Source organism: Terrapene carolina, unplaced genomic scaffold (assembly GCF_002925995.2).
Source record: "Terrapene carolina triunguis isolate 2854851 unplaced genomic scaffold, T_m_triunguis-2.0 Scaffold249, whole genome shotgun sequence".
NCBI lineage: Eukaryota > Metazoa > Chordata > Testudines > Emydidae > Terrapene > Terrapene triunguis.
This window is the reverse complement of record NW_020664600.1, coordinates 356,507-380,413: the sequence shown is the minus strand read 5'-3', so window position 1 is coordinate 380,413 and position 23,907 is coordinate 356,507. Positions and strand designations below refer to the sequence as shown.

At 51.5% G+C, this 23,907-nt stretch overlaps 1 protein-coding gene across 1 annotated transcript in view; it reads left to right on the top strand.

The window, feature by feature from the left end:
- The first annotated feature begins 15,125 nt into the window (after positions 1-15,125).
- The window catches only part of LOC113407731, a 31,330-nt gene continuing 22,548 nt past the window's right edge, over positions 15,126-23,907 (top strand). Inside the window, exon 1 of the mRNA XM_029912829.1 lies at positions 15,126-15,211. The gene's annotated coding sequence lies outside the window, so the exon portion shown is untranslated. The remainder of the gene's footprint in view (positions 15,212-23,907) is intronic.

Below are 23,907 nucleotides of genomic sequence, written 5' to 3'. Positions count from 1 at the left end.
TCGCCCGCACTCCCCTCAGGCAGGAGGAGACAGTCAGGGGATCGCCCATGCTCCCCTCAGGCAGGAGGAGACAGTCAGGGGTTCACCCGCGCTCCCCTCAGGCAGGAGGAGACAGTCAGGGGATCGCCCGCGCTCCCCTCAGGCAGGGGAGACAGGCAGGAAATCGCCCGCGCTCCCCTCAGGCAGGAGGAGACAGTCAGCAGTGTCAGGTTTACAATGACGCCAGTGGCTCCATGGAGCCGGGCCTATGCTCAGAAGGGGCCCCGGCCTGCTCCGCTTGCACTGTGCCCTGAGACCCCACTGGCTCCCCCCACCCACCAGCTGCTCCTCTCAGCCTGCCAGCTGGCCAACCGAGGGTTCCTCTCTGCCCCCTGGCTGGACCCCAGTGCACCTCCGGCTCCGGGCAGTCTCTGCTTCCCAGTGCCCCGCGTGTCTCCCTGGAGCTGAACCGCCTGGGACTGGTGCAGAAGTCTGGCCAGGCAAGTGGGTCCTGAGGGAGCCCGGCAGGGGCAGGCCCTGGCCTGGCTGATTGCGCCACTTCCAAGAGGCCGGATTGATTCCTGGACCTGGGACAGCCCTGGCTGCGCTGCCGGCTCAGCCTGGCAGACACAGTTGCCTCCCAGCCGGGCTGGTGAGTGCGGCCGGGAGGCAGGCCATGGGGCAGTGGGTCTCCTGGGGGTCTGGGGAGGTGCTGGGCTGTGACGGGCCGGGGAAGATGTGTGTTGGGGAACTAGGGAGTGGGAGTTCTGTGGGGGTGCTGGGAAGTTGTGGTGGGGTTGTGGGCAGGGGTAGTGTTGTGCAGGGCGCTGTGCATTTGTGGGGTTGTCGGAGGGGTGCTGGGCATAGGGAGTTGCAGGGGTGATGGGTGGGGGAGCTGTGTGGCACAACATGGGCCTGCCCCCGAGGGCAAGGGGCATGCTGGCAGCACAGGGCCGGGGGGCCACTGTGCATCTGGCAACAGCCGGTTTGTAAATAGTGCCTTCGCACTGGGCTGGGTGGAGCGGGGCTGCCCCTGCCATGCCATGCCCCATTGCCCCTGGCTGGCCCCTCGCTCTGGAGACTGACCTCCCCATGCCATGGTCCATTGCCTCCATGGGAGCCCACAAATATGTTTGGTCCCGGGCCCATAAAAGGTTAATCCAGCCCTGACAGGGAATCGCTCGCACTCCCCTCAGGCAGAGGAGACAGGCAGGGAATCGCCCACTCTCCCCGCAGGCAGAGCTCTCCTCGTCTCATCACCCTCTGATTGTCTTAATCAGCCTTCCTTCCCCCAGGGTTTGCCCAATCACCAGGCTCAGCGCCCTGGGCGAGGTGAGCACACTGCTGTCTTCCCCATCTCTTGTCTACCCAGCAACAAGCCTGGCTCCCTTTCTCATCTGACCTATTAACCTGGGTTCAGTTTGTTTCTCCATTCATAAAATAGAGACAATTGTCATCTGTCAATGAGAGAGGCCATTCGAACTCTGAATAACTATGGCTTTGAGAAGGTGAATTGAATGCTCCTGCTCACCTTCTCATTGTGCAGGAACAAGGGTTGTTTCTATTAGGGTTGCCAACTTTCTACTGGCACAAAACCAAACACCCTTTCCCCGCCCCTGCCCCACCCCTCATCTGAGGCCCTGCCCCTGCCCCACCCCTTCTCTGAGACCCTGCCCCTGCTCACTTCATCCCCTCTCCCTCTGTCGCTCTCTCTCCTCCACCCTAACTCTTTCGCCCATTCTCACCAGGCTGGCTCAATGCAGGGGGGTGAGGGCTCTAGCTGGGGGTGTGGGCTCCGGGGTGGGGCCAGAAACTAGGGGTTCAGGGTGCGGGATGGGGCTCCGGGCTGAGGCAGTGGGTTGGGATGCAGGAGGGGGTGAGGTCTCTCTCTGGGGGTGCAGGCTCTGGTGTGGGGCCGGGGATGAGGGATTTGGGGTGCAGGAGGGTGCTCTGGGCTGGGGCCGAGGGGGTCGGAGTGAAGGAGAGGGATCATCAGGGCTGGAGCAGGGGGTTGGGGTGCGGGAGGGGGTGAGGGGTGCAGGCTCCCGACGGCGCTTACCTCAAGCAGCTCCCGGAAGCAGCGGCATGTCCCCCCTCCGGCTCCTACACAGAGGCGCCGCCAGGTGGCTCTACGTGCTGCCCCGTCCGCAGGCGCCACCCCTGCAGCTCCCATTGGCTGCAGTTCCCAGCCAATGGGAGCTGTGGAGCCAGCGCTTGGAGTAGGGACAGCGTGTGGAGCCCCCTGGCTGCCCTTACACCAAGGAGACAGAGGCGGGACATGCCGCTGCTTCCGGGAGCCGCAGGGAGCCTGCCTTAGCCCCGCTGTGCCACTGACTGGAATTTTAACAGCCTGATCAGCAGTGCTGACTGGAGCCAACAGGGTCCCTTTTTGACCGGGCGTTCCAGTCGAAAACCGGACACCTGGCAACCCTATGCAGCGGAAATTGGCTCAGCTCTTAAACCACGTCCTGCAACAGGAAGTGGGGCAAGGGCTGTCAAGTGTGTGTAGTCTGGACTTTCCTGGAAGCCCCAGGTGGCACCCCAACTTGTCCTCACACGCTGCTAGGAATAGCGACCTGATGCCAGCTGGAGACTGACCTTGCTCTGGGTGTGGGGGCAAAATGCAGGCTGCAGGAAACAAACAAACCAAACACACTGTACGAGGAGATGTCAGCAAACCTGGAAAGTGCCTGAAACCACTATGGCTTATTGCTAAAAGCAGCCAAGTCAGCAGGCTTAGTTTAACCAAGGAAGGAGGGGAGGGCGTTTTGGGTGCCACAGAAAGGGCAACTTGACCCCTTGTCCTTCCTGATAAGAATTGTGTTGAAGTTGCTGATCCATGCATTTTAGAAGAGCAGGATGTGCCCCAGGAATGTCTAGTGGGGCCTCAAGGCTGCAAACTCTGGAAAAACCCACACCTGGTTAATCAATAATCAGAAGGAACCTCTTGCTTCACCATTGAAACTGCTTACTTTACAAGTTTTCTTTAAGGGACACGTCATTCTATTACTAATGTATAAATAAGGGGGAAAGTTTGAGGTATTTGGACTCTTCCGGACTCTCCCTCTGGATACATCTTGCAGTCCCCAGTGGCAGACGGGCTGCTGCTGTGCCACTCAAGAGCCACACTCAGCTTCGGTAATTATCGAGGGTTGGGGGTGTTTTACTAACCTGTTGCGGACTAACCTGTAAGTGCTTGAGACTAAGTAAAGTTTAGCTTTAAATGAAAGCATGCTTGTGTTGTCCTGTTTGTGCCAGCCATCTATCGGTCAGACGGCTGTGTCTCCCCTGATTTATTTCCTGACACCACCTCGCACAGAGTAAAAGTTACCAAGAGCTTTCGGTTGAAAGAATCCCGGGTAACAACAACATTTCAACCAGCAACAATCACTCTGCCTGAGCTGTCAGTTTGGATGCTGATGGAGCCAAAGTTCAGGGCTGATTGGACCCCGCTTCTCTGAGTTCATTAGCTCTGAGCGGCGCAGCATGGGGGCTAAGGCAGGCTGTCTGCCTGTCCTGGCACCATGCTGCGCGCACCCCGGAAGCAGCCAGCAGATCTGGGTCCTAGGCCGGGAGGCCAGGAGGCTCCACAAGCCACTCTCGCCCGCAGGCACACACCCCCAGCTCCCATTGGCCAGGAACCAGCCAATAGGAGTGCAGAGCTGGTGCTCGGAGCAGGGGCAGAGCGTGGAGCCCAGTGGCCCCCCCACCTAGGAGACAGACCTGCATCCGGGGCGCAGCACAGTGCCAGCCAGGACAGGTAGGGACTAGCCTGCCTTAGCACCACAGCACTGCCGATCGGACTTTTAATGGCCCGGTCAGCGGTGCTGACTGGAGCTGCCAGGGTCCCTTTTCGACCAGGTGTTCCGGTCAAACACCTGCTCACCTTAGTTTCAATTATGTTGCAAGAGAGAAATTTTTAAAACAACGCTTTTTTTTTTTTAAACACACTGCATGATTAACTCATGGAACTCACTGCTATAAGATCTCACTGAGCCAAGAGCTTCACAGGATTGTAGAAAGGATGAGGCATTTATACGGACAATGAGAACATGCAGAGTTACTGAAGGGTTAAAATCCATGTGTATTTTATATAACAACCTGGTATATGGATTGTGCCAGCTCTTTATCAGACCCAAAGTCCAGAGTTTGGTCAAGGGACCAGAGGCCTAGCAAATAGTGATTAGCTAAGAGAAGCAGAATAAACACAAAATAATCTTGCTTTGCTAAATAAGCCTAGTCAGCAAATTGCCAGGTGTTGGCGCTGAGAACTAAATAATTGTGTCTTATTCAGAGTTGCAAATTGAACAAAGAATTCCTGTTCCTGTTGTGTTAGTTTCTTCTGTAGGGAGATGTTGTTCCCACATTATCCAACCTTGAGTTTATGAAAGGTTGGCACATGTCAGTATAAGATATGGCCTCTTCCCACCTCCCTTTCCCAGGGACTAATGCCTGCCTTAAAACATAAAGAAGACAATCTTTATTGCCATATACTTTCACTGTTTCTTTGCTTTAACCCCTAGGACTGTACCTGTTGGACAATCAAAGGAGTTGCTTCATTCCTATGGACCCCAAATCAGAATTCAACATATATATTTTATACTAATAACATTTTATCAAAGTATTAATTGTTAACTTGCTAACTTGAGACCATGGACAGAGACATTATGTAACCTGTTAACCATTGGCTAATGTGCTATCTTGTTTTGCTGCAAAACCTATCCGGGGGTGTGGAACTTTCCCCCGCCCATGGAAAATCCATATATTCTATTGTAATCAATTGATTGACAGTGTCTCTGAGCCTGATAAGCAAGGTGACACTCCACTAGCGCTGTGCATAATAAACTCCTATGCTTGACCTCTACACGGTGTGGATTTATGTTCCTTCAGTTACATTTGTAAGGGAGAAAGAGAAAGAAAGGAAGATTGTTACCCTGTGGTAAGCTTTGCTGGGCAGGAAACAGGCACGGCTAGCTGGCTTCCTGGAATGGGTGGGGGAGTCACTGGGCAGAGGAGACCCATGGGGCGGTCACGTGTCCTCCCCTTTACATGTCCCCCCCCAGTATGGGGAGACATAAGTTGTCTATGGATCAAAGTGATTGTTAAATGTATGAGTGCATTCGATGTTTAAACTTCATGAAAACTAGTGGGATGTTACTTGCATTGGTTTCACTTATCCGTATCCCATTATAAAGTAGTAGCAAACATTTACTATTGTGTATAGCCCTGTAACTAAGTAACCCATCAAACGAGAAAGAAGCCTCGTGGAATGCAATGAAGAACTTTAACAGAAAAGTGCTAATTTCAAAGCAAGTGGTCATTGTGTGTGATGACTGGAGGTCAAAGACTCACAATGCATTCCTCACTCTCCGTCAGCAAAGGAAAAGCCCATGTGGGGAGTGACACTGTCAGCTTGTTTTCTGTGAGAAACTATACGTATGGACTCCACGAAAGGTCCTTCATCTCTGGACTGTTTGGACTCTTACAGGGATGTGTACCAGATGCAAAGCAGAGATCCCCAGATACAATCTGGGTAGCCTGAATAGACTTTTGGGAGCTTCTTACATTACTTCCACCATTTGGAATTACAAACTATGACTTACCTGTGCATAGTTTTACCAGCTTTAACCTTTCAATAACTCTCATTTCCTTTGCTAATAAACCTTTACTTAGTTTACTATAGAATTGGCTACCTGCGTTGTCTTGTCTTTGGTAAGATCTAGAGTACCAATTGATCTGGGGTAAGTGACTGGTTTCTTGGGAATGAGAGTAACCTGATGTGGTGTGATTTTTGGTTTGCGTGACCTTTTATCACAAAGCCTAGTTTGTCTGGGTGGCAAGATAGACGGGAGAGTCTGAGCGGACTGTCTGTGACAAGACTGGTGGTAGAGTGATGCAGGAGCTCACATTTGTTACTGGTTTGGTGAAATCTAATTATAGAACACACCACCAGCTTGAGGTGTCTGCCCTGTTTTCTGACAATCTGCCCTGAAGTAGACATTGATGAAGTGGGTTTTAGCCCATGAAAGCTTATGCCCAAATCATAGAATACCAGGCTTGGAAGGGACTGCAGGAGGTGATTTAGTCCAACCCCCTACTCAAAGCAGGACCAATCCCCAGACAGATTTTTGCCCCAGATCCCTAAATGGCCCCCTCAAGGATTGAACTCACAACCCTGGGTTTAACAGGCCAATGCTCAAACCACTGAGCTATCCCTCCCACTAAAGAAAGCTGATGTAGCAGGTGGGTTTGAACTCACAACCTCAGCATCACTCTGCTATAAGTACTGCATGCTAACCCATTGCACCACTGGAGGCCACAATTTGTTAGTCTCTAAGGTGCCACAAGGAATCCTCGTTATTTTTGCTGATACAGACTAACACGGCTACCACGCTCAAACTTCAGACAGTGTGACACTGGAGGAGGGCTACCGCTGAGACTACAGCACACTGGCTGCACCAGGCAGTGGCTCTGCCAGGGCTAGGAGTCCTGGGGGTGACTATTTGTACCAAGCCACTGGGTGACTCCAGGCAAGTCCTTTCCTTTTTGGGGGTCTCAAAATGGGGCCCAAGCTGTCACCTAGAAGCAGAGGCAGAACAGAGCTTGCAGGGAGCTAACGGGAGAGTTAGTTACTTTCGTCGTCTCCGACTCAAGGAATATTTTCAACGCACCACTGAACAGTGCACTGACCCACAGGAACCCTCCTACCAACACTACAAGAAGAACTCTGCGTGGACTCCTCCTGACGGTCGAAATGACAAACTGGACCTCTACATAGAGTGCTTCCGCAGACGTGCACAGGCTGAAATTGTGGACAAACAACATCACTTGTCCCATAACCTCAGCCGTACAGAACGCAGTGCCATCCACAGCCTCAGAAACAACTCTGACACTATCATCAAAGGGGCTGACAAAGGGGGTGCTGTAGTCATAATGAACAGGTCGGATTATGAACAGAAGGCTGCCAGGCAACTCTCCAAGACCACATTCTACAGGCCACTATCCTCTGATCCCACTGAGGAATACCAAAAGAAACTACACCATCTGCTCAAGAAATTCCCAGCTACAGTACGGGAACAAATCTACATGGACACACTCCCAGAGCCCCGACCAGGGGTATTCTATCTGCTACCCAAGATCCATAAACCCGGAAACCCTGGACGCCCCATCATCTCAGGCATTGGCACTCTTACAGAAGGATTATCTGGCTATTTGGACTCTCTCCTCAGACCCTACGCTACCAGCACTCCCAGCTATCTTCGAGACACCACCGACTTCCTGAGGAAACTACAATGCATTGGTGTTCTTCCTGAAAACACCATCCTGGCCACCATGGATGTAGAAGCACTTTACACCAATATTCCACATGAGGATGGACTACAAGCTGTCAGGAACAGTATCCCTGATGAGGCCACAGCACGCCTGGTGGCTGAGCTTTGTGACTTTGTCCTCACCCACAACCACTTTAGATTTGGGGACAACTTATACCTTCAAGTCAGTGGCACTGCTATGGGTACCCGCATGGCCCCACAGTATGCCAACATTTTTATGGCTGACTTAGAACAACGCTTCCTCAGCTCTCGTCCCCTAGTGCCCCTCCTCTACTTGTGCTACATTGATGACATCTTCATCATATGGACCCACGGAAAGGAGGCCCTTGAAGAATTCCACCTGGACTTCAACAATTTCCACCCCAACATCAACCTCAGCCTGGACCAGTCCACACAAGAGATCCACTTCCTGGACACTACAGTGCAAATAAGTGATGGTCACATAAACACCACCCTATACCGGAAACCTACTGACCGCTATACGTACCTACATGCCTCCAGCTTCCATTCAAGACACATCACACGATCCATTGTCTACAGCCAAGCCCTAAGATACAACCGAATTTGCTCCAACCCCTCAGACAGAGACAAACACCTACAAGATCTTTATCAAGCATTCTTAAAACTACAATACCCACCTGGGGAAGTAAGGAAACAGATTGACAGAGCAAGACAGGTACCCAGAAATCACCTACTACAGGACAGGCCCAACAAGGACAATAACAGAACACCACTGGCCATCACATACAGCCCCCAGCTAAAACCTCTCCAGCGCATTATCCACGATCTACAACCTATCCTGGAAAATGATCCCTCACTCTCACAGACCTTGGGAGGCAGGCCAGTCCTCGCTTACAGACAACCCCCCAACCTGAAGCAAATACTCACCAGCAACTACACACCACACCACAGAAACACCAACCCAGGAACCAATCCCTGTAGCAAACCTCGTTGCCTACTCTGTCCCCATATCTACTCTGGCGACACCATCAGAGGACCCAACCACATCAGACACACCATCAAGGGCTCATTCACCTGCACATCCACTAATGTTATATATGCCATCATGTGCCAGCAATGCCCCTCTGCCATGTACATTGGCAAAACCGGACAGTCCCTCCACAAAAGAATAAACGGACACAAATCGGACATCAGGAATGGTAACATACATAAGCCAGTAAGTGAACACTTCAATCTCCCTGGTCATTCTATTACAGATTTAAAAGTCACTATCATTGAACAAAAAAACTTCAGAAACAGACTTCAAAGAGAAACAGCAGAACTAAAATTCATTTGCAAATTTAACACCATTAATCTGGGCTTGAATAGGGACTGGGAGTGGCTGGCTCATTACAGAAGCAGCTTTTACTCTCCTGGAATTGACACCTCCTCATCTATTATTGGGAGTGGACTACATCCACCCTGATTGAATTGGCCCTGTCAACACTGGTTCTCCACTTGCGAAGTAACTCCCTGCTCTCCATGTGTCAGTATATAATGCCTGCATCTGTAACTTTCACTCTATGCATCTGAAGAAGTGAGGTTTTTACCCACGAAAGCTTATGCCCAAATAAATCTGTTAGTCTTTAAGGTGCCACCAGACTCCTTGTTGTTTTAGGGAGCTAACGGCTGTATCTCCTGGAGAAATGGCTACCAAATACTGAGTAATGCAACAGAGACTAATATTTCTGGAGAGTTTTCTCTTTGCTGTGTTGCAATCAATGTCTCCTGAGCATGAGAAGACGCCAGGGAGGGGGAAAGCTGCCAAACCCACTCAGGGGTCCCAGGGCTCTGCTGCGGGCACTGCAGGGAAACCCTGCAGGGAGACTTTCTGGAGAAAGGCTGAGTGAGGATTTGCCCTCCAGGTTCCCTGCCCAGTTCTGCATGCAACAAAAGGCTTCAAGAGAGAAGACTGGTGCCAGACTACAAGCATTTGGCATCTCATAGCTGGAAACAGCCAGACAGCTGATATAAACTGTCCAAGCTCTAAGGACTGGAATGGAGTTCTGCTGGTTTACAGCGGTGGAATCCATTGGAGTTATGCTCTTCCAGCTGGGGAGAAGACAAATACCATTGTTCTCCCAGCAATCCTTGTGTCAGTGGGACATTGACTCTAGGCACCAGCGCTCCAAGCATGTGCTTGGGGCAGCACTTTCCAAGGGGCGGCACTCCGGCCCCCCATTTTTTTTTTTGCTTGGGGCAGCCAAAAGCCGGCCCTGGCCAGAGCCCTGCCGCTGGAGAGCCAGAGCATCGTCCCCTGGAGCCGAGCCCAGGCTGCGGCAGCGAGAGGGGCTCCCGGAGTGTGTGAGGAGCCGGGGAGGGAGGGAAGTGGGGCCCGGGATGCAGAGAGGGAGGAGGGGTCCTGCTGCCGCCACTGCTGCTGCTCTGAGTCTCCCCAGAGCGGCGCGGCGTTTCCCCGCCCGAGTGGGCTGTGCAGGGCGCCACCGGGCTGGGTGGGGGGGCGCAGATCCCGGCTCGCGCGCTGATGGGACAAGTGGCTGGGGAGCCGGAGCTGCCGCCACCCGCTCCTGCCCCCGGACCCAGCCCGCCACGCACCTCCCCTGACTGAGCCCCGCGCTGCTTGCCCCGGGCCCCCACAGCGCCAGGGGCGAGGAGAGGCAGAGCCCAGCTCCGAGCTGGGCAGCAGGGGATACTGCCCCACCGGGGGACCCCCACGGCTCGGGCACCTGGGGGTCAGTGTCCGTCCTCTCGGCTCTGCCTGCACAGGGCTGGGGAAGCAGCTGTCAGCGCCTGCCCCTCTCAGCCCTTGCACCCCCCATCCCGCTCGCAGCCTCTTCACTTGTACCTCCCCCCATTCCTCCTTCGCTGAAACCCTTCCCCTTGTACTCTCCCTTCACCTGCACCTCTCCCCTTGTACCCTCCCCCAGCCCTCTCCTCCCACACCTCTTCTCCCGCAACCCTCCTGATACCCCCTCTCCTCCGTGAGTACATCACACCCTGCTTCTCTGCCAGCGGAGAGCACCCAAGCACCCCCACACCTGCTCCTCTGCCTGCACCCTCTTTACTAGATCCCCATCCCTTTCCGGGTACAAGGTTTGAGAGTTAGTCCCTATACCTTCCATGTGCATTTGGAGCACTACAAATGGGGTTGCGGGGGACAGGGGGGGCGATATTTATACTAAAGTGAAATAAAAATACGAGAAACGGTTTGATCCCCACTGCAAGTGTAAACGGGGATTGTTGTGGTGAACGAGGAGGTCACGTTTGGCGGGGGGAAGCCCACGGCTGGGGCGGCAGGGGGTGCAAGTGGGGGACGGCACTGGTGGGGGGGGGGGGGGGGCCCGGGGCGGGGGGGGGGGGCAGCCAAAAATTTTTTTGCTTGGGGCAGCAAAAAACCTAGAGCCAAGAGTGCCAGTGCTTGCAGCATCAAGGCCTTTGGTAATGCTTGTAAAAAGAGCAGGTGAGATGCGTGTTTAAGTGATTTTTAAGTTGACGGGGCCCCGTGATGGAAGTGGAGCAAGACTGAGACCCTGCTACCCCAAGCCAGAATCACACTCCCCGGTACAGCAAGGTATTAAGAAAGTGCCTAACTCCAAGCATGTCAGCACTAGGGAAGTCAATAGGGTTATTCCTGTGCTCAAAGTCAGGCAAGTGCATAAGTACTTGCTGAACTAGGGCCTAGAGCAGTGGTACTCAACCCGTGGGCCACACGTGGCCCAATTAGCACACAGCTGCGGCCTAGCTGTGTGCTAAAGGCGTGGCAGCATCCTGGCTGCCCTGCCCCGCCCCACATGGCAGAGTCCAAGGTTGGGGCTGCCCTGTCCTACCCTCCCAGCTGTCTGGATTCAGGGCTGCAATGCCTTGCCGTGCGGGCTCAGGGCTGCGCTTCCCTGCTCAGCAGGGTCCAGGCTCCCCTGCTGCCTGACCCCCACCCGGCGAGATCCAGGATCAGGGCTGCTGTGTGGCAGGGTCGGGGGGTAGGGGCTGCCCTGTGGCCCCATGCCTGAGGTCTGCTCCTGGCCCCACTCTGTGGAGGGGCCAAAGCGTTGGGCATAGGGGTCTGTAGGGGGACGTGGAGGTGTGTGTGTGGGGTTCTCAACCTGCAGCCCACAATGATAAATAAGTTGAGAACCACTGGCCTAGAGAGAGCTCAGCATATTTATCTTACTAAAGAGGTTAAGATGTGATTTAATCATGGTCTATAAGTACTCTCACCCCTATTTGACCAACACGGTTAGCCGAGCTCCAAGATAATGCCGGTTGTTTCAGCGAGGGGCAGGAATTGACAATGGAACCAAGAATCTTTGATGCAATCCTGTTCATTTATAAAGAATGTACAGAGTTCTGTTTCCTTGAACTAAGCAACTAAGGGCTTGTCTACACTGGCACTTAACAGTGCTGCAACTTTCTCACTCAGGGGTGTGAAAAAACACCCCCCTGAGCACAGCAAGTTTCAGTGCTGTAAAGCGCCAGTGTAGACAGTGCACCAGCGCTGGGAACCGCTCCTTGTGTGCCGTGACTACACAAGCCATGTTAAAGCACTGCCATGGCAGTACTTCTAACATTGCCAGTGTAGACTAGCCCACAGTGTTTGCTCACAGCTCCAAGCCCCTTTCTAGCCAACACTCAACCCAAAAGCGCTCTCTCACCGTGCTTCTGTGTTGCTGGGTGCTTCCTTGCTGCCTTCTCTCTGCTTCTCTGGCCTCTCTTATGCTTCTCTCACATGGAGACAGACATGCACACCTCCACCAAACCATAACCAGTCAAACCCCACCCACATGTGCCTTGCCTGTACCTGTGTTTTCAGTGGAGGCTGCTATTGTTTCAGCTATCTGCTTCCATAAATCAGAGGGGTAGCCGTGTTAGTCTGGATCTGTAAAAAGCAACAGAGGGCCCTGTTGCACCTTTAAGACTAACAGATGTATTGGAGCATAAGCTTTCGTGGGTGAATGCCCACTTTGTCAGACGCACATAATGGAAATTTCCAGAGGCAGGTATAAATATGCAGGCAAGAATCAGTATGGAGATAATGAGGTTAGTTCAATCAGGGAGGGTGAGGTCCTCTGCTAGCAGTTGAGGTGTGAACACCAAGGGAGGAGAAACTGCTTCTGTAGTTGGATAGCCATTCACAGTCTTTGTTGAATCCTATCTGATGGTGTCAAATTTGCAAATGAACTGAAGCTCAGCAGTTTCTCTTTGGAGTCTGGTCCTGAAGTTTTTTTGCTGTAAAATGGCTACCTTTACATCTGCTATTGTGTGGCCAGGGAGGTTGAAGTGTTCTCCTACAGGTTTTTGTATATTGCCATTCCTGATATCTGACTTGTGTCCATTTATCCTCTTACGTAGTGACTGTCCAGACGTGTACCCAGAAGCCTCCTGTTACAAGACAAGCCCAAGAAAGAAACCAACAGAACTTCACTGGCCATCACCTACAGTCCTCAGCTTAAACCTCTCCAACGCATCATCAGTGATCTACAACCCATCCTGGACAATGATCCCTTGCTTTCACAGACCTCGGGAGGCAGGCCAGTCCTCGCCCACAGACAACCCGCCAACCTTAAACATATTCTCACCAGCAACCACTCACCGCACCATAACAACAACTCTAACTCAGGAACCAATCCATGCAACAAACCTCAATGCCAACTCTGCCCACATATCTACACCAGCAACACCATCACAGGACCTAACCAGATCAGCTACAACATCACCGGTTCATTCACCTGCACGTCCACCAATGTTATATGTGCCATCATGTGCCAGCAATGCCCCTCTGCTATGTACATTGGCCAAACTGGACAGTCACTACATAAAAAGATAAATGGACAGAAGTCAGATATCAGGAATGGCAATATACAAAAACCTGTAGGAGAACACTTCAACCTCCCTGGCCACACAATAGCAGATGTAAAGGTAGCCATCTTACAGCAAAAAAACTTCAGGACCAGACTCCAAAGAGAAACTGCTGAGCTTCAGTTCATTTGCAAATTTGACACCATCAGATCAGGATTTGACAAAGACTGTGAATGGCTATCCAACTACAGAAGCAGTTTCTCCTCCCTTGGTGTTCACACCTCAACTGCTAGCAGAGGACCTCACCCTCCCTGATTGAACTAACCTCGTTATCTTACCCACGAAAGCTTATGCTCCCAATACTTCTGTTAGTCTTAAAGGTGCCACAGGACCCTCTGTTGCTTTTTACAGATTCAGACTAACACGGCTACCCCTCTGATACTCGTTATCTCCATACTGATTCTTGCCTGCATATTTATACCTGCCTCTGGAAATTTCCATTATGTGCGTCTGACAAAGTGGGCATTCACCCACGAAAGCTTATGCTCCAATACATCTGTTAGTCTTAAAGGTGCCACAGGACCCTCTGTTGCTTCCATAAAAGAGCTTAACTGTTCCTTACAATCAACCTGCAATGAAGAGCAGCTGTCACATTCACCAGTTTCAAGGTTTAACCCAACCTATAACAGAACCTACACACACATACCAAAGCACACTGGTTAGGAGCTGAAGTCAGCAAAGTTCAAGCTGGAAATAAGGTGCAAATTTTTAACAGTTACTTAGGCACATGGGAGATTCTCCATCACTTTCAGTCTTTAAACCACCACTGGATTCTTTCTTTCTAGAATATACACTCTTGTTTAACTACATGCTATGGGCCTGGGTCAGGTTCTCTCCCTGGGCTATGCAAGTCATCTGACTACATCAGTGGTTCTTAACCTTTACTGCAGCCTGCACCCCTTTGGTTCTCAAAAATATGTTTGCGCACCCCTTATCAAAAATCATTGAAGTAGGTCAGTTCTTTTAACCTAGATATATCCTAACTATAGAATGAAAGAGAGAGAATTATATATTTATTTTAATTTCACAGTTAAAATTTAACACAGTAATCATTAAAAAAAAGTATAATGTTAATAAATACATAGGTTTGATGAAACAAAGTAGTTGTACTTACGTGCTTATGCTTAATTTGTGTTTTCAATTATTTACCTTCTAAAAAAATCTGGCATGTCTCACACCCCCAGAAAGGGCATCTTGCACCCCCAGGGGCTGCGTGCACCCCAGGTTAAGAACCACTGGACTAGATGGTCAGAATGGGCCCTTCTAGCCTGTGAAGTGATGGGGGTGGCATGGGGGGTTTGTGGCTTTTCAACTCATCAGTGAAATAGTTGAGATGCACATTATGGTGAGTGGGCTTTAGGTCAGACCCTGTGAAGATGCTTGGGAGCAGCTGACAGGCCTGGGACATGGAGCAAGCACAGCTCCGAGCACCAGAGGTGAAACATTCTGAGCCTGTGCCATGTTCCTCCTCCTCTGTACCTCAAACTCTCCCAGCACTTTCTGTGCTGTACCCCCACCCTCCTCCTCTGTACCACAAATTCTCCCCCACCCAGGGCTGCCCAGAGGATTCAGGGGGCCTGGGGCAAAGCAATTTGAGGGGCCCCTTCCCTAAAAAAAGTTGCAATACTATAGAATACTATATTCTTGTGGGGGCCCCTGCAGGGCCCGGGGCAAATTGCCCCACTTGCCCCCCCCCGCCAGCCCTGCCCCCACCCTCCTCCTTTGTACCCCAAACTCTCCCCCCACTCTCCGTGCTGTGTTCCCACCCTATTCCCCTGTACCCCAAACTCTCCCCACTCTGTGCTGTGTTCCCACCCTATTCCCCTGTACCCCAAACTCCCCCCACTCTGTGCTGTGCCCCCAGCTGCGAGTACCATAGACGCCCCGCCCCGCCCCCTTCCCTTCCGTCCCACGTGGAGCCGCCACAGCTGGTAGCTGAGCTGGGGGTGGGAAGGGGCTGGGCCGCCGCTTCGGCCGCTGTTACTGCGCCTGCGCGGCTCTGCCAGCAACGGTTCCGCGGCAGATTCGGATCGGATGAGGCGCGCAGCCCTTTGGGACCCTGTCCAGGAGAGCAGCTGCCGCGTGCGGTGAGTGTCCCGCTCCGGCGCCCCCCCCCCCGCCTCCCCGGGCCACGCAGCCGGAGCCTTCCCGCCTGGCGGGCGCGCGGAGAGACACGTGCGGCCGCAGGGCGCCTAGGGGGCAGCTCGGCTGCAAAGAGCGGGCGGCGGGGAGCTGGGGCGGGGGTACCCAGCTGTCCGTGCCCCCCCAGCTAAGGGGGTGCAAGCGCTGCAGGTGGGACAGGAGCCACTGCGGTAATTCCTGCCCCGGCTGCACCTCCACCTAGTGTAGACAAGCCCCGAGAGTCTCTCCAGATGTGCAAGGGTAAGAAGCACATCTGGGCCGCAGCTGGAGAGAGGCGAGGGAGACCTTTCCTTACCCCTAGTGTGGACAGCCCTGGACAGAAGGGGAGAATGCCCCTTGCCTGCCCGGGTGTTGGTGGGGGCAGTATTTGCCCCAGCTGGCAGTAAGTTTTGCCCCCAAGGCAATGTCTCAGAGAGGACTGGAGTAAGAGCTGCTATGGGCAGGGGTAGACACTGGAGGCTCATCTACACTAGCTTGGTGGTTTTCAAACTGTTTTTTGGGGGGACCCAGTTGAAGAAAATTGTTGATGCCCACAACCCAACGGAGTTGGGGATGAGGGGTTTGGGGTGTGGGAGGGGCTCAGGGCTGGGGCAGGGGGTTGGGGTGTGGGAGGGGGTCAGAGCTCTGGGCTGGGGGTGCAGGCTCTGGGGTGTGGTGGGGATGAGTTTGGGGTGCAGGAAGGGGTTCTGGATTTGGAGGGGCGCAGGGTTGGGGCACGGATTTACCTCCGGAGGCTCCCGGTCAGTGGCGCAGCTGGGGTGCAGAGGCAGGCTTCCTGCCTGTCCTGGCACTGCGGAACGCACTGCGCCCCGGAAGCGGCCAGCAACAGGTCTGGCTCCTAGGCAGAGGCGTGCAAGCATCTCCGCATGGCTCTTGCCTGCAGCTCCCATTGGCCAGGAACCAGTGCGGAGCTGGTGCTTGGGGCAATGGCAACGTGTGGAGTCCTATCACCCCCCTGCCTAGAAGCCGGACCCGCTGCTGGCCGCTTCCTGGGCGCAGCGTGGTGTCGCGACAGGTAGGCACTAGCCTGCTTTAGTTGGGCAGCACCACCGATGGGACTTTTAAGGTCCCGGTCCACGGTGCTGACCAGAGCCGCTAGGGTCCCTGGGTGCTGAGCAAGGCAACCCAGTGCCTTACATACCCAGTAGGCCACGGTACCACCCGCAGGCAGTGTTACTGCTAATGTGAACGTAGCCATGCTGTGCTCTGCTGTAGTGGTTTTATCTCCTGTTATCTCTGTCTTCCTGTTGTAAACGATTGTGTTCTCTGGACCTGCATAATGATGATAAACTCAAGGGCTGCCACGTTCCACCCCAGCAGTGGCTGGATTTTCATGGTGGATAAGTGATCTCTCCTCAAAGTTTGCATATCAGCTTATGTTCATGGTACCTGGGGCGAAGGTGTTATATACATATACATGTAGGACAGAGGTGGGCAAACTGCGGCCCACAGGCCACATCCGGTCCACGGGACTGTCCTGCCCGGCCCTTGAGCTCCCGGCCGGGGAGGCTAGCCCCCAGCCCCTCCCCTACTGTCCCCCCTTCCCTGCAGCCTCAGCTCACCGTGCTGCCAACGCTCTGGGCGATGGGGCTGCGAGCTCCTCCTGGGCAGCGCGGCTGCAAGAGCCGCCGGCCTGCCCCGGTGCTCTAGACTGCGCGGCGGGAGGGCTGGCTCCGGCCGGGTGGCGTGGCTGCCAGTCCTGTGCTCTGAGTGGCATGGTAAGGGGGTGGGGAGCGGGAGGGTTGGATAAGGTGCAGGGGGTCCCGGGGGGCAGTCAGGGGACAGGGAGCAGGGGTTGTTGGAAGGTGTGGGAGTCCCGGGGGGCCTGTCAGGGGGTGGGGTTGTGGATATGGGGCAGGGCAGTCAGGGGACAGGGAGCAGGAGGGGTTGGATAGGGGGTGGGGTCCCAGGGAGCGGTTGGGGTGGGGGGTCTTGGGAAGGGGCGGTCAGGGGACAAGGAACAGGAGGGGTTGGATGGATCGGGGGTTCTGAGGGGAGCAGTCAAGGGGCGGGAAGTCTGAGGGGCGGATAGAGGGTGGGGGCCAGGCTGTTTGGGGAGGCACAGCCTTCCCTACCCGGCCCTCCATACAGTTTCGGAACCCCAATGTGGCCCTCAGGCCAAAAAGTTTGCCCACCCCTGATGTAAGATGTTTGTACAGGTCGCCAAGCCAAACCAAGCCTGATGCATTTCTGAGATTAGGGGGTTGGAGCACTGGGAAGGTTTCAGGTATGTCTGTTGGAATGGGAAGGTTTAGCTGCTTTTCTGAGGCTGCCTTGCATAGGGTTTGGACACTTGGAAAGTTAAGGCCAATCAACTGAAGGGTGAAGTCGGTGTGTGTGGGGCTTCTCTACCTGGCACCAAGGGCCATGAATTGTAGCCCGTGCTGACCTGTAGAGTTCTGACTGCCCCATGTAGACCTGGCTGGCGTGAACTAAAAGGCATCCACCATGCATTAACATAGTCCTTTTCGAAATGGGACTATACAGCACATTTAGTTAGTGCCAGCAGTTAGAGTGTAACATGTTACTGTGCTCTATCATTTATGCACTGCAGCACCGTGTGGACAAGCCTTAAGTTAAAGCACGTTTACTCCTAAGAGAAAGCAGGAGTTAAGTGTTAAGTGGCCTTATAGACTCATAGACTCATAGACTTTAAGGTCAGAAGGGACCAATATGGTCATCTAGTCTGACCTCCCGCATGATGCAGGACACAAAAGCTGACCCCCCCACTTTCCCTTAACTCTGCTGTTGAAGTCTCCAGATCATGATCTAAAGACTTCAAGTTGCAGAGAATCTTCCAGCTTGCGACCCCTGCCCTATGCTGCGGAGGAAGGCGAAAAACCTCCAGGGCTACTGCCAATCTACCCTGGAGGAAAATTCCTTCCCGACCCCAAATATGGCGATCAGCAGAACCCCGAGCATACAGGCAAGATTCTCTAGCCAGACCCTAATTTTACCAGCGATGGCCGTTATTGCCTAATTGATTAAAATCACGTTATCCCATCAAACCATTCCCTCCATAAACTTATCTAGCCTAATCTTGAAGCCAGAGAGGTCTTTCGCCCCCACCATTTCCCTCGGAAGGCTGTTCCAAAATTTCACCCCTCTGACGGTTAGAAATCTTCGTCTAATTTCAAGTCTAAATTTCCCCACGGCCAGTTTATATCCATTCGTTCTCGTGTCCACATTAGTACTGAGCTGAAATAATTCCTCTCCCTCCCTGGTATTTATCCCTTTGATATATTTAAAGAGAGCAATCATATCCCCCCTCAGCCTTAGTTTGCCATAACTTAAATTCTCCTCCTAGGCCATTTAACTTCAGGATGAGACACACAAAACCCTCCGCCACGAGGTTGACTTCACATCTGAAGGTGACGTGCCTTAACTTTTCTGTCCCTGTGTAAACATGGCTTCATGTCATTAGTATCCAAATGGTAACAAACAGAGGTGCTGGAACAGTTTTTACATGGGGGGGGGCTGAGAGCCATTGAACAAACTGTAAACCCTGTATATGATGGAAACCACTTCAAGCCAGAGCGTGCGGCAGCACAAGTAGGTTTGAAGTGATCCCCTTAGGGAACTGGCTTTCCCTACCTGAACGTCCCCATTCCCCCTCCCACTCCCTGCTGGTCTGTTGCCAATGTAGTCGTTTTCCACATCCCCATAGACTGGAACAGCTGGGGCACCATTTAGGGAGGGCGGGCCGGGGCTTCTCCCCCTCCGTTTCCTACCACAGTGGAGTGCAAACAGGAAAACGAACTGTTGCTCTGCGCTCAGAGGAATCCGCAGCCCTTAGCTGGGGTCTGAGTAAGAAGTTGCTGTTGGCTGACAGGGCTGTCCTCCAGGAATTGGATCACCAGCTCCCCCCTGGGCCCCGGGAAATGTAAATTCCCCGGCTGTGTGGGTGGCTGCTGGCCGCTGCTGCTCCGTGTCCCAGAGCCAGAGAGCTGTCTGCATTGCTCTGCACCTCTGCACAGAGCGAGTCTAATGAGGTTCCCAAATGCCCCCTGCAGCTGGGTGCCTGAGAGCCTGTGTGCCCATTAGCGCCCCAGCAGCAGTACAAGCAGCCCCGGGACCAGGCGGCTCTCAAAGCTCTTCATGTGGCTCCTTGTCACCCAGCTGAGAGCCAGGAGAGAGCAGTTTCTGGGAGAAGAGACCTGTTGAGTGCTGATCTCCTTCACTCTCTCACAAAGCTGATCAGTTTTATTTTCAGTGTAACGTCAGTCAGACATCTCAGTTGCTCTTGATAGAAATCAGAGGAAGTCATTGTACATAGCTCTGCTTCTCAATCAGAAAATACAAATGTTTCAATTAGTCTATGGACCCCTGGGACTTTTTTTTTTTTTTTTTACAATTCCTGCAGTGCTTTTAATCCTGCCAGGTTGTTACAGCCTTAGAACAGGCCTCTTTCCTAACTTCCTTAATATTTGAGTATGGCCTTGAAAATAACAAGTTTTCTTAATACCATTTAAGACATACAGTGTCATATTTTCATTAATCAGAGGGGTAGCCGTGTTAGTCTGAATCTGTAAAAAGCAACAGAGGGTCCTGTGGCACCTTTAAGACTAACAGAAGTATTGGGAGCATAAGCTTTCGTGGGTAAGAACCTCACTTCTTCAGATGCAAGACTGAAGAAGTGAGGTTCTTACCCACGAAAGCTTATGCTCCCAATACTTCTGTTAGTCTTAAAGGTGCCACAGGATCCTCTGTTGATATTTTCATTAAGACACAGTTAAGAATCATCCAGTTAGGTCACTGTAGATACATACTCAGGATTTCTGTATTACATAAAACTGAACAGGTTCCAGAGGCTAAAACAGGCTTTTAGATCAGTCATTTATAAATGCAAGTTCAATTTTTAAATTTATTTGTATGTTTTGAATCTTGACACTGTTAGTACCTTCAACTGGAGTGTGGTTTCATTTGTGCTGGAGAAATATCAAATGCATTGAATATATAGCTTACGTTTAAGACTTTATTTCTAATTACTGAGTATCTTAATAGGAAAAGAAAACCCATTGGGAAAGGGTGATAACGTATTTCCAGTAAATAAATATAACTTCAGGTGTGTTAGAGCTGATTGACCAACATGGGTTTCTTGTAATATTTTCTTTCCAATTATCACTTTAAAAGCTTTATTTTTGGGGGGTAAGCTTGTGCCAAAACAATTTTTTCCTCTAATTTGTTAGTTATTCCACGTTTTGGAAGAATGCTTGAGGGGAAACTCAACTACTTTAGACATCATAACTTTTTAATGAGAATTGAGATACAATAACTCCTCACTTAACGTTGTAGTTATGTTCCTGAAAAATGCGACTTTAAAGTGAAACGATGTTAAGCGAATCCAATTTCCCCATAAGAATTAATGTAAACAAGAGGGTTAGGTTCCAGGGAATTTTTTTTCACCAGACAAAAGACTATATTATAGCGTGAGTGTGTGTGTGTGTGTGTGTGTGTGTGTGTCTGTCTATATCAGGGGTCGGCAACGTTTGGCACGTGGCTCACCAGGGTAAGCACCCTAGCGGGCCGGGACAGTTTATTTACCTGATGATGCGACAGGTTCGGCCGATCGCGGCCCCCACTGGCCGTGGTTCGCCGTCCCGGCCAATGGGGGTGGCAGGAAGCCGCGGCCAGCACATCACTTGCCCGCGCTGCTTCCCGCCGCCCCCATTGGCCCGGGGGTGCCCGAGCCGCTGGGGCCGGGCCGGGGCTGGGCCGGGGCCGGCGGTGCTCGGGGCTCATCTGATCGCTCCATCTCAAAAAAGATATACTAGAAATGGAAAAGGAACAAAGAAGGGCAACAAAAATGATTAGGGATATGGAGCAGCTTCTGTATGAGGAGAGATTAAAAAGACTGGGACTTTTCAGCTTGAAAAGGAGATGACTAAGGGGGGATATGATAGAGGTCTATAAAATCATGACTGGTGTGGAGAAAGTAAATAAGGAAGTGTTATTTACTCCTTCTCATAACACAAGGACTAGGGGTCACCAAATGAAATTAATAGGTAGCAGGTTTAAAACAAAAGGAAGTATTTCTTCACACAACACACAGTCAACCCGTGGAACTCTTTGCCAGAGGATGTTGTGAAGGCCAAGACTATAACAGGGTTTAAAAAAGAACTAGATAAATTCATGGAGGAGCGGTCCATCAAAACAACGAGGAGTCCGGTGGCCCCTTAAAGACTAACGGGTTTATTTGGGCATAAGCTTTCGTGGGTAAAAACCCCACCTCTTCAGATGCATGGAGTGAAAATTACAGATAGAGGCATAAATATATATTGGCACATGAAGAAAAGGGAGTTACCTTACAAGTGGAGAACCAATGTTGAAGGCCAATTCAGTCAGGGTGGATGTGCTCCACTCCCAATAATTGATGAGGAGGTGTCAATACCAAGAGAGGGAAAATTGCTTTTGTAGTGAGCCAGCCACTCCCAGTCCCTATTCAAGCCCAAATTGATGGTGTTAAGTTTGCAAATGAATTGTAGCTCTGCAGTTTCTCTTTGAAATCGGTTTTTGAAGTTTTTTTGTTGAAGGATGGCTACTTTTAAATCTGTTATTGAATGTCCAGGGAGATTGACGTGTTCGCCTACTTGCTTTTGTATGTTACCATTCCTGATGTCTGATTTGCATCCATTTATCCTTTTACTTAGAGCAGGGGGGGCAACCTATGGCACGCGTGCCAAAGGCAGCGCGCGAGCTGATTTTCAGTGGCAGTCACACTGCCCAGGTCCTGGCCACCAGTCCAGGGGGCTCTGCATTTTAATTTAATTTTTAAATGAAGCTTCTTAAACATTTTAAAAATCTTATTTACTTTACATATAACAATAGTTTAGTTATATATTATAGACTTATAGAAAGAGACCTTCTAAAAACATTAAAATGTATTACTGGCACGCGAAACCTTAAATTAAAGTGAATAAATGAAGACTCGGCACACCACTTCTGAAAGGTTGCTGACCCCTGACTTAGAGACTGTCCAGTTTGGCCAATGTACATGGCAGAGGAGCATTGCTGGCACATGATGGCTATATCATATTAGTAGATGTACAGGTGAATGAGCCCCTGATTGTGTAGTTGGGTCCTATGATGGTGTCACTAGAGTAGATATGGGGACAGAGAAGGCAACAGGGTTTGTTATAGGGATTGGTTCCTGGGTTAGTGTTTCTGTGGTGTGGTGTGTAGTTGCTGGTGAGTATTTGCTTCAGGTTGGGGGGCTGTCTATAAGCGAGGATTGGCCTGCCTCCCAAGGCCTGTGAGAGTGGGGGATCGTTTTCCAGGATAGATTGTAGATCGTTGATGATGTGCTGGAGAGGTTTTAGCTGGGGGCTGTACATGATGGCCTGTGGTGTCCTGTTATTTTCCTTGTTGGGCCTGTCCTGTAGTAGGTGACTTCTGAGTACCCATCTCGCTCTGTCAATCTGTTTCCTCACTTCCCCAGGTGGGTATTGTAGTTTTAAGAATGCTTGATAGAGATCTTGTAGGTGTTTGTCTCTGTCTGAGGGATTGGAGCAAATGCGGTAGTATTTTAGGGCTTGGCTGAAGACAATGGATCGAGTGATGTGTCCTTGATGGAAGCTGGATGCATCTAGGTAAGTATAGCGGTCAGTAGGTTTCTGGTATAGGGTGGAGCTGAGGAAGCGTTTTTCTAAGTCAGCCATAAAAATGTTGGCATACCGTGGGGCCATGCGGGTACCCATAGTAGTGCTGCTGACTTGAAGGTATAAGTTGTCCCCAAATCTGAAATGGTTGTGGGTGAGGACAAAGACACAAAGCTCAGCCACCAGATGTGCTGTGGCCTCATCAGGGATACTGTTCCTGACAGCTTGTAGTCCATCCTCGTGTGGAATATCGGTGTAAAAAGCTTCTGCATCCATGGTGGCCAGGATGGTGTTTTCAGGAAGATCACCAATGCATTGTAGTTTCCTCAGGAAGTTGGTGATGTCTCGAAGATAGCTAGGAGTGCTGGTAGTGTAGGGTCTGAGGAGAGAGTCCGAATAGCCAGATAATCCTGCTGTAAAACTGCCAATGCCTGAGATGATGGGGCATCCAGGATTTCCAGGTTCCAGGTTATGGATCTTGGGTAGCAGATAGAATACCCCTGGTCGGGGCTCTAGGGGGGTGTCCGTGTAGATTTGTTACCGTGCTGTAGCAGGGAGTTTCTTGAGCAGACGGTGTAGTTTCTTTTGGTACTCCTCAGTGGGATCGGAGGATAGTGGCCTGTAGAATGTGGTGTTGGAGAGTTGCCTGGCAGCCTCCTGTTCATAATCTGACCTGTTCATGATGACTACAGCACCTCCTTTGTCAGCCCATCAAAAGCTATTAGCCAGTATAGGCAGTGCTGGTGTCCCTAGCCTCTGATTGCCAGAAGCTGGGAATGGGCGACAGGTTGGATCACTTGATGATCACCTGTTCTGTTCATTCTCTCTGGGGCACCTGGCATTGGCAACTGTCGGAGGACAGGATACTGGGCTAGTTGGACCTTTGGTCTGACCCAGTATGGCTGTTCTTATGCTTTTTAATCTCTCCTTATACAGAAGCTGTTCCATGCTCCTAATCGTTTTTGTTGCCCTTTTTTGTACCTTTTCCATTTCTAGTCTTTTTTTTTTTTTTTTTTTTTTTTTTTTTTTTTTTTTTTTTTTTT